Raw genomic sequence first — 11,423 nt, 5'->3', positions numbered from 1 at the left:
ATTCGAACAGCAAGAAACTTAACAGTAAAGTACTTGAAGTGAGTAAATGAGAGACTACAATTTTACGTGGAAACTACTTGCTCAAGAGAGGATTTCTAGAGCTCCACTAATATTCAAGCAAACTTGAATATAAATTCCAATACATCAAGGATTAAACTCCTAATCCTTCTTTTCCTAATATTAACTCTATTATAAACAGAAACGTGTAGTACCTCTACTGCACCACCACCCGGCAAACTCTAACTGAGTTGACAAGCTAACTCTAGCTTTAATATCACCTACTCTAGATGACAACAACGAGTTTGGAAGATAAGACAACAACATCTACTAACAACAAGAATAACAATAGGCAACATTTGTAATCACAATACAAAGACTTAATTACAACAAGAAATAGAATACAATTTTCCTGAGCTATCAGTTCTCTATTGTAAATAAGGCTTTGATTCAAGAGTTCCAAGAAAGATATTTGTTGTAAGTATGTGGAAGATTAGTTTTCTTCAAGAGAGATATTTGTTGTAAGTATGTGGAAGCTTAGTTTTCTTATTGTGGAAGATGAACAATTTATAGGAGAATTTCGTTGGCTGGGGCCAAAAAATGTAGCACCTTTTTCCACCAACCTTGTACTTATGTTCAAGTTGTATATGACAATGACATACCAGTCAACCAGGTCTCTAAGTGGTTGTAGCTTTGTCATCACACATTCTTAGGAACCAAGTTCCAACATACACTTTATGAATCATCAAAACTAATGACTTAGAAGACACTTGCCCAAAAAATCTAACAAGAATAAAACTAACTAGAAAAAGCATAAAGTGATCAATGACCTCACAAACAAAAGAAAACAAAAGATATGAGAAATAGAAAAATCAATTATATCAAGAAACGATCCATTGCAAATAATGTGTTGAGCTTAGCTCCAACTACGTAGCCTCCTGTACCATTTGGTACCTACTGTGATTTTTGTCGTGTTAATTTGACAGGCTAGGCCAACTAAGAGAAGGAATTGGTATCTATTAGCCCAATTTTGAAAATTTGGTACAAAATAGCCATTTGTTAATCCCTCTGAAAGATGTTGTAATCTAATGCAGAGCTGTAACACCCCGCATTTCAGGCTAGAAAAAAATCATTGTTTTTGTGCATAGATGATTAAAAATCCATAAATATAATACAAATATAGTGTGTTAATCATTTATGTATTGTGTGGATCTATTTGGGCATGATTCGAGATCATAAAGGTTCCTTAACTCAAGAACTAGTTGAAAGCTTTCTTATCGTTCAAGTTTTAGTAAGCGTCAAAACTTGGATCAACTTCAATCGACCATAACTCCTTCTATATGATGAAATGGGTGGCCTACTATATATCAAATGAAAGTTCTTTGAGTCCTCTTTCCAACTCCACTGGTTTCGCCTTAATCTGATATCAGAGTAGAAAGTTATACTCATTTTACTTCGAAGTGTCTGTCTGCCAAAACGTGACTGTGAGGCAGATGACTTATCAGCTGTGTGACGGCCCGTCAAACCTGATTGTTATCCTAAGGCATTAAATGGTGAAAACAAGCCCAAAATTAATGACCTGGGTGACGACTTATCACCTGAGTGACGGCCCATCAACCCTGGTCGTCAACTGATGCAATTATGTAATTTTTTGGGTTCCTTAGGGGTATTTTGAACTTTCCCTCACTCCAAAAACCTTTCACATGAATTAAATCACCCCTTAAGTGTTATTAATCAATCATTATCAGTTTTACAACATCTAAAACTTCGTCGTCACTCTCAAAATAAGATCAAATTAGGGTTTTCTCCAAGAACAAGAAACTCAAGAAAATCAAGCCTTAAGTTCAATATCTCCAAGAAACAAATCAAGATCCGGGTTTCATCTATCAAGATCTATGTTCCACCTTTTAGATCTTATAATTTAAGGTACGTGGAGTTTATCCTAAAAACTACATGGGCTTGAAATCATTAGAGCAAGATTTTAAAATTTTTATGCATGAATTTCAAAGGGGTTTTGGAATCTATGTTCTAAATTACGTACTCCGAATATTTTAATGTTACTATTGTTTTGACCTTGTGATCCTATCCCCTAAATTGATTTACATGTATACATATATGTATGGGATTTGAGATTTAAGATTTGTTTGAAAGCATAAATTATGAACTTCCTCTCTTGTATTGAATTAAAGCTTATGGTTTTGTTGGAAAAGAGTTGAAATGCATGTTTTATGATTTGAAATATGTTTTCTCAATGTCATAGTACTTGAATATTATTTCGAATTATTGAGAGGGTGTTTCTTGATATAACTATGTTGATGTTAAAGAGAAAGAATTGCATAAGATTGGGACTTTTAACATGACCAGCTTTGTTTACTGAATCATTGATAAAGAGAATTACTTGCATGGTTTTACATGAGTTTCTTGAGAGAATCATTGATATGGTGTTTCCGAATTCCATGATTTTGAGAACAGAGATATAATTTGCTATAAATGGCTCAAAGAATGTGACTTACAAGTCAATGGTATGACGATACCATATATGTGTATATGTCATGACAGAGTTAAAGATTTTAGAGTATGTTTTCAGAGCATACATGTTTAAAGAACTAAAAATGGGCATGAAGAGGGTTAGGTGGTTACCCGAAGAAGGCATGAGTTCAAGTAACTCTTAGCCTGAAACCGTATTTGCCGATACGAGGAGATTATTATTGTACGCTGGCGACGGTCATGTGGCGTAGTAGATTCAGAGTCTCTGACCCTTGTGGCACACTTAGGTTGGGGGCTCGGCGTCAATGGCAGATCTCATATAGCCCATGGGATTACAGATTGTAGGGTACACCACCTAGCGTAGAAGTAAGACAAAGAGTGTCACAGATTTCAGATGTTTTCACAGAGTCTTTTAAAATGTCCATATGATTTCTTACTATATGATATGTTTATGAACTGCTTTAAATTGCTCTCATATATACTGAATATAAATAATAATTTTAGATTTGCTCTACGTACCAGTACATCTGTATTGACCCCCTCCCCTACCTCTCAACTTCTGAGGCTTAGTCAAGGGGTCCAGATAAGCAGTAGATAATTCAGACGGCAAATCAGATTATGTAGTGGCGAGCCTTCTCTATTCCAGAAGGCTTGTCCTTTCAGATTATGTCATTTATTACAGTTTTGGTCTACTGGGGGCCTTGTCCCAGTCTTTAGATAGTTGTCAGATTTTCATGTAGTAGAGATTTCGCAGACTATTCCAGATGTTGTTAGTGATTTTTGGATTTCATTTCTTATTGTTAAAATTAATCCAAAGTATGACCATGTTTCCGTATTAAATCGTAATTCTGTATTTTCTTTTATTATATGAATATTGTGCATGACTACCAGATAGAGTAGGACATTCGGGCCTTCATGGTTCGAAATTTCCATCACGGTCAGGACCTAATTTGGGTTGTGACAAACTCGGTATCAAAGCATGGTTTATAGTCCTAGGGTGTCTGCGAAATTGTGTCGGGTAGAGTCTTGTTTATGGGTGTGTAGCGTGCCACACTTATAAGCAGGAAGCTACTAGGCGTTTAAGAATATTTCCCTTTCTTCATTTTCTGGTTTGTGCTATGGAGTCAGAATATTTCTCTTTCATACTCTAATTCGTGCTATGGTGTCACTCATAAAAAGGTAACAGTCATCCCAATTCTTTCTTTACCTTGATTTTTTCAGATATGTCTTATTATTGAGGTGATTCAGGTGCAGAAGTCTGAATCTAAATGGTATGGTCCTTTATGATTGAGCCTTATAAGATTTTAAAAATTGTGCAAGGACTTGTAAAGAGTCCTTTAGTGCCTCAGAGTGTATTGATTCTAGTGTGAACTTTGATTCTGATGAAATCGTACTTTTGAGCCTGCGGTATTAAGTGTATTCAGTCCTTTTAAAAAAATTTATGTTGCAGATGTCATGCCTAAAAGGGGGAATGATGTGTAGCAAAATGTTGGAACAGTATTATCACCTAAATTGTAGTATGAGTTAAAGTGTCGGTGTCATGACCTATTGGTAGTGATGTTGAACCAAGAAGTTGGTGATATGAAGTCACAAAGTTAGAAGTTAAAGTGAGGGTGACTTTTGTGTAACTAAATATTTTATTTGAATAACCGATGTTTGAGGATGATTTACCCCTTTATAATGATAGACTAATGTGGTAGCTAGTGACATGTGTGGATTATATGGTAGTCTGTGGAGAGAGTATTTGACTCAGATTTTTATTCATACAGAGTAAGATATGTATTATTAGATCATTGATTATTGTGTATCAAGTTTCTATCCCTTGTAATCTTGTTATCATTGTGTTGTTGAAACTCAAAGTCTAGTGAAGCCGTGTGGGGCTCTTTCGATTCACTAGAATAGTTGCCTTGTCATTCCTTTCATTTTCTTGTTCAAAAAAAATAAAATCAAAGTCTAGTGAAGTCGTGTGAGGCCTATTTTGATTCACTAGCAACTTGTTGTTCAACTTGTTGTTCTTGTGTTGGTTGAATATAGGTATAACCGAATCTTTTTGCATGAGATTGAGTTGGTAATGAGGTGATACTTCCTTGTGTGTTAGTTCAGTAGAAGGTAGAGAAGGAGTTATTAATCAAGGTGAATTATTGTTTGCTTGAATTATGAAAAAGGCTAGATTAGGCAGGAGGTTATAATTATAGACTCATGGTTGTTGTGGAATTTGAAGGTAGTCTAAATGTACGCTTAGGTAAGTAAGTGTGATGTGATAAAGTTGTATAAGTAGATAAGATTGTATGGGGTTATAATATAAGATTAAGGTTGACCATGTCTATTATGTGACTTTACCCCCCTTGATCGTTTTTTCGTTGGTAGTTGTAAACTAGTACTACTTGTGAAAAGGTATGTAGTAGATTTTTGAGGTATTTGGATAGAATGTCCCAATTTGATGGACTAGTATATTATGTTGCACTCTTCATTGGTGGTAGATGATTGATGTTAGACTATAGGCTTGAATTTAATGTAGAATATGGATGTAAGAATAGTGGCCTAAGATTAATGATGAATGTTTTGTGAGAATTGTGTGTCAGGTTGGGTTGTAAGTCATGTTTAACACTAGAAATTAAGTTTGAACAGTTGATGTCCATGAAGGTGGTGTGATGATTGCTTGGTTAATGGTACTATTTATATGGAAGTGATCGAATAGGCTTGAATGGTGTATGTAATAAATTAAGTTTATTTGATTCGTAATGAAGTATGATGTTATATGTATGAGGTAGAAGTATGCCCAAGGTGATATGAGGTTTCGGTATTCTTCTAAGGCTATTACATACTCTGTGTGGCTAGTAGACATAGTAGTACCATTGAGTTTATAGGTGGATAAAGACTAGTAGTATGATTCATCAAAGGCTTGGTGATATCCATGTTAAGTTTTAGAATCTATGTTTGAATTTTTAAAGGTTGAACCGAGAGAAATAAGAGTTGAAGAGCTATAGGGTATGCACTCCGACTATGGGGATACTCACGAGGATTTGAAGTTAGTAAGTGTTCAATTATTATGAGATTGACTATTGGGGCTATAGAAAGATAAAGTGTGTCTCAGAAGGTACAATGGGTTTTCCACTTTCAAATGTAGTCATTCGAGTTAAGTTCTATGATATGCGTGTATGGTCATTTTCTAGACCCTAGAGTGCAGTAAGTGTAGTTCAATTAGAGTCTAGTAAGGGATCTCTCAAACTTAAGATGATGGCTTGAAGCTAAGTAAGAGATGATAGAGCAAATAACCAAGTCAAGCTCTCAGATTCAAATAGTGATGTCAGTATGATATAGAACATCAGAAAGTGAGAGTAAGACTCAACCCATTCTTGTCTCAGTATTTTTCAGTTATCCCAATACCTATTCATGCCTTACGTTTTAGTTCCATGATCATAGTTCATGTTTATGTATATGATAGAGAATCACGTGCTCTTCCGGTTCCTAAATAAGGAATTCCAGTTCATTTCAGTAGTCAGAATCACATTCCATAAGTTATGAACTCCAAGTTGAGGTCATCCAACTCGTGACTCATTTACTCATGCTTTATAGTGTGCTCGATTTCCATAACTCATGTTGCATGCCAAATGATTGGCGAGATTTATCTTATAGCCAAGTATGCCCTCAACTCAGATCACTTTGATGAATCCATGATGTTGATTCATTGTTCCTCAGGTTTCAGTTAAGTGCCAAGTCTCATATAATATCCTTCCATACTTCATGGTCTTAGGTTCTAACCTTTTAGTGAATCCTCCTTATGTAAAGATAGTGATGATGAGTAAATATTTCTTGTTGATAAAAGATCATTGTATGCTTGTTTTGGATAAGATCATAAGGGTGAAGCAAGATTTGGGGCCAAGTCTTTAATACATGTGATGGTTAGTGAAAATTTGTGTGTGTATGTTCTTAGGGTAGCGCGTAGGAATTACATTGATAGTGGTTTAGAAAATATGTGAAGTATATCTTTTTGGGTGTTTGCCTTGAAGTTCATATGTGGTTATAAAGATAAGCTTGAATGACATGTTGGAATTTAAGTGGAGGGACGCAATATGCGCTAGTGAATCCATAGTAAGAGTTCAGAGTTAGTCGTTGAAGTGGTAAGGCATGTTATGCTTAAGGTGTGAACTTTAAAAAGATATAGAAGGTTGAATCATATTGTTTAGACTAGTACCACGGTGTGGCAGGTTGTATTTTGTGATTTAGAGTTAGGCTCGATCACAGTGAAGGGATTTAAGCTACTTTAGACATTAGTAGAAAGAGTTATCAATGCCTATATGAGAATTATAGTTGAATTGAATGAGTATGGTATTTAAGGAGAATGGTATAGTTAAAGGAGTATTCGAGGAATGTGCTAAGCTTGAAAGTAAGAAATGGCATTGCCTAAGGCCTGGTAATTCTATCCTAGCTTATGAGTTAAATGTCTATACTTCATACAATAGAGTAGTGCCAAGGTTATGATTCCTTAGTTGGATGTCTTGTGTAAATCATGCTTATGATGCTTTGCTCCCTAATGCTACTGGAATTTCTTTAGAAAGAGTGTTGAAGAGATAATCTATTCCATCCACGTAAATTGCAAATCCAGTTCAGTCCAAGCATCATGTTTTAGATTCAACTATTTAGTCATGACTTAGTTCGGAAGAGTTCAGCGCATAATCTTAAATTTTCCCAAGTATTTTAGCTCAGATAGTGTAATATCCTGATACGATCTAAGTCCAGTTGTCTCATGATTCATACTTGCATAAGTTATCACTTCTCAATTCAATATGTATGATTTGATCATGAGCACTTCAAGGGAATTCTAAACTCTCAGCATGAATCAGCTCCTTAAAGAAAGTAAAGTCAAGTCAGCTCAGAATTCAGTTTCATGATAGAAGTTTAAATTTTTAAGCTCGGATATATCTTTTTTTAAAAGATGTATCATGTCCACTTTATTCCATACCTTTAAGACTTCAACATTCCTACCCATCATTCGGGGATGAATGATCCCAAGGGGGAGTTAATATAACACCTCGCATTTCAGGCTAGAACAAAAACCGTCATTTCTGTGCATAGATGATCCAAAAGCCATAAATCTAATGCAAATATAGTGTGTTAATCATTTATGTAGTGTTTTAATTTATTTGGGCATGATTCGAGATCATAGAGGTCCCCTAATTCAAGGACTAGTTGAAATCTTTCCTATCGTTCAAATTTTAGTTAGCGTCAAAACTTGGATCAACTTCAATTGACCATAACTCCTTTTATATTACGAACTGGGTGGCCTACTATATATCAAATGATATTTCTTTGAGTCCTCTTTCCAACGCCACTGATTTCACTTCAATCCGATATCAGAGTAGAAAGTTATGCTCATTTTACTTTGAAGTGTCAGTCTGCCAAAACGTGACGACGAGGCTGACGACTTATCAGCTATGTGATGGCCCGTCAGACCTGGTCGTTAGCCTAAGTCATTAAATGGTGAAAAACATCCCAAACGTGATGACTTGGGTGACGACTTATCATCTGAGTGATGGCCTGTCAACCCTGGTCGTCAACTGATGCAATTATGCGATCTTTTGGGGTTCCTTAGGGGTATTTTGGTCTTTTCGTCACTCCATAAACCTTTTACATGAATTAAATCATCCCTTAAGTGTTATTAATCAATCATTATCAGTTTTATAATATCTAAAACTTCCTCTTCACTCTTAAAATAAGTTCAAATTAGGGTTTTCTCCAAGAACAAGAAATTCAAGAAAATCAAAGCTTAAGTTCAATATCTCCAGAAACAAATCAATATTCGGGTTTCATCTATCAAGATCTAGGTTTCATCTTTCATATCTTATTATTTAAGTTACATGGGGTTTATCCTAAAAATTACATGGGCTTGAAACCATTAGAGCATGATTTTAAAATTTTTATGCATGAATTTCAAAGGGGTTTTGGAATCTATGTTCTAAATTACGTACTCCGAATGTTTTAATGTTACTATTGTTTTGAACTTGTAGTCCTATCCCCTAAATTGATTTATATGTATATGTATATGTATGGAATTTGAGATTTAAGATTTGTTTGAGAGCATAAATTATGACTCCCTCTCTTGTATTGTATTAAAGCTTATTGTTTGTTGGAAAAGAGTTTAAATGCATGTTTTATGATTTGAAAGATGTTTTCTCAATGTCATAGTACTTGAATATTATTTTAAATTGTTGAAAGGGTGTTTCTTGATATAACTATGTTGATGTTAAAGAGAAAGAATTGCATGAGATTGTGACTTTTAACATGACCACCTTTGTTTACTGAATCATTGATAAAGAGAATTACTTGCACGGTTTTACATGAGTTTCTTGAAAGAATCGTTGATATGGAGGTCCTGAATTCCATGATTTTGAGAACAGAGATATAATTTGCTATAAATGGCTTAGAGAATGTGACGTGCAAGTCAATGGTATGACGATACCATGTATGTGTATATTCCATAACAGATTTAAAGATTTTAGAGTATGTTTTCAGAGTATGCATGTTTAAAGAACTAAAAATAGGCATAAAGAGGGTTACGTGTTTACCCGAAGAAGGCATGAGTTCAAGTAACTCTTAGACTGAAATCGTATTTGCTGATACGGGGAGATTATTATTGTATGCTGGCGACGGCCGTGTGGCGTAGTAGATTCAGAGTCTCCGACCCTTGCGGCACGCTTGGGTTGGGGGCTTGGCGTCAATGGCAGATTCCATATAGCCCGTGGGATTACATATTGTAGGGTACACCACTTAGCACAGAAGTAAGACAAAGAGTGTCACAGATTTCAGATGTTTTCACAAAGTCTTTTAAAATGCCCATGTGATTTCTTACTATATGATATGTTTATGAACTGCTTTAAATTGCTCTCATTTATGTTGAATATAAATGATTATTTTGGATTTGCTCTGCATACCAGGAGATCTGTATTGACCTCCCTCCCCTACCTCTTAGGTTCTGAGGCTCAGTCTAGGGGTCCAGATAAACAGTAGATAATTCAGACAGTAGATCAGATTGTGTAGAGGTGAGCCTTCTCTATTCTAGAAAGTCTGTCCTTTCAGATTATGTCATCTATTATAGTTTTGGTCTACTGGGGGCCTTGTCCCAGTTTTCAGATAGTTGTCAGATTTTCATGTAGTAGAGATTTCGCAGACTGTTCCAGATGTTGTTAGTGATTTTTGGATTTCATTCCTTTGTTAAACTTAATCCAGAGTATGACCAAGTTTCCGTATTAAATCATAATTTCGCATTTTCTTTTATTATATAAATGTTGTGCATGACTACCAGATAGAGTAGGACATCCAGGCCTTCATGGTACGGGATGTCCATCACGACCAGGCCCTAGTTCGAGTCGTGACAAGAGCAATTTACACTAAAATCACTGTATGAAGCAGCATTGAGGAAGTGTTAATACAACTAGGTTGAGCTAATAGACAGGGGCGGATCTATTAAGGCCCATGGGGTGGCACGCCACCCGCAAAATTCGACGAAAATCCTATATATATAGCTATATATATAGACTGATATAGTAAAATATTTAATCTGCCACCCACAATACCAAAGTACTATCTAGTTCAAGTGGCAAAGCGCCACTTTAGTGGGTCATAGCTCGTGGCTTTGATCTCAGTTTGCAGCTTATTATTTTTAAAAAAAAATTGTTAAGCATTGTCTATATAGGCCAAACTCATCAGTGGCCCCCTAAACTTGGCATGAACTTTCACTTAGGCACCTTAAGTGGATGTTGTTCATTTTTGACACCTCAAATAGCCATAAAGTGTGTCACTTTAACACTTTTTGCTGATTCAGCAAAGAGAATGTATTACACTCGCGGTTTGGTGCGTGATAGCTGTATTTTCGCTCATTTTTTATTTAATTTTACCATCTTCTCCTCATTTTGTATCCAAATAATTAAATTATTAATTTAAAAAATTCACCCCTACCCCCCAAAACCCATCTTCTCCAAACACTCCCACCCACTTACCAAAATCATTTTCTCCAAATACCCAACCCCCACCCACCCACCCACCCAATCAAATCTCCTTCTTCTCCAAATATACCAGCGCCCCCACCCTCACCCCACCTACGAATCAATGTCTAAAACACCCCAAGTATACATAATCTTCCATATCTATTTTATGGAGCTGCAAGTTTTGTCAAGAATTGATGATAATTGAGTTCAAAAAAATTGAGGTGTATGTATTCTTTCTCAAAAATATTGATGTTACGAGGTGATAGTTTTCTCCAACTCTGCTATCAATATTAGCAAAGAAATCCACCAAGTAAATAGACTATCTCTATCCTAACTGATTGACAATAATCACCACGCACTAAAGAAGCACTTCAGGTTAACAAAAAGGGTTCTTTTTTCCTTTTATTTCAAAGAGTGGGAATAAGTTGTGTAAGTGGTGGATTTGAATAGTAATTACTTCGGTGATTGAGTTTAGTAATTGTGACTGCTATGGTGGTAATGGAAATTTGATAGTGGGTATAAAAGAAAATGGAAGAAAAATATATGAATAGAAAAAGGAAAAAAGAAAACGTTGGGGTGGGGGTGGCAGGGGCGGGAGTTTGTGGATTGAAGAAGACAATATGGAAGGGGTGGGTGGATGGGGATAAGGGGTAGGGTGGCGGCAATCAATTTAGGGGGTGGGGTGGGTTGAGGAAGATGATATAGGGTAGGGTGAGTGGTTAGGAAGATGATATAAGGTGGGGAGTGGGGTTATTAATATTTTTTATTTAAATTAATTATATAAAAATGACAAATGTCTTTTTATAATTGGTCCTTTTTCATGTGTTTTAATCTTTTTTTTCAATAAAAAAATAATTATAGGTGTACATAGTGATGTGGCAATTTAAATGAGTTGGCACAAATTAATTGGCCCTTTTTTCTACGTTGACAGCGAGTGAGACGCACTCACCAGTG

Source organism: Capsicum annuum, chromosome 1 (assembly GCF_002878395.1).
Source record: "Capsicum annuum cultivar UCD-10X-F1 chromosome 1, UCD10Xv1.1, whole genome shotgun sequence".
NCBI lineage: Eukaryota > Viridiplantae > Streptophyta > Magnoliopsida > Solanales > Solanaceae > Capsicum > Capsicum annuum.
This window is presented reverse-complemented; position numbering follows the sequence as displayed.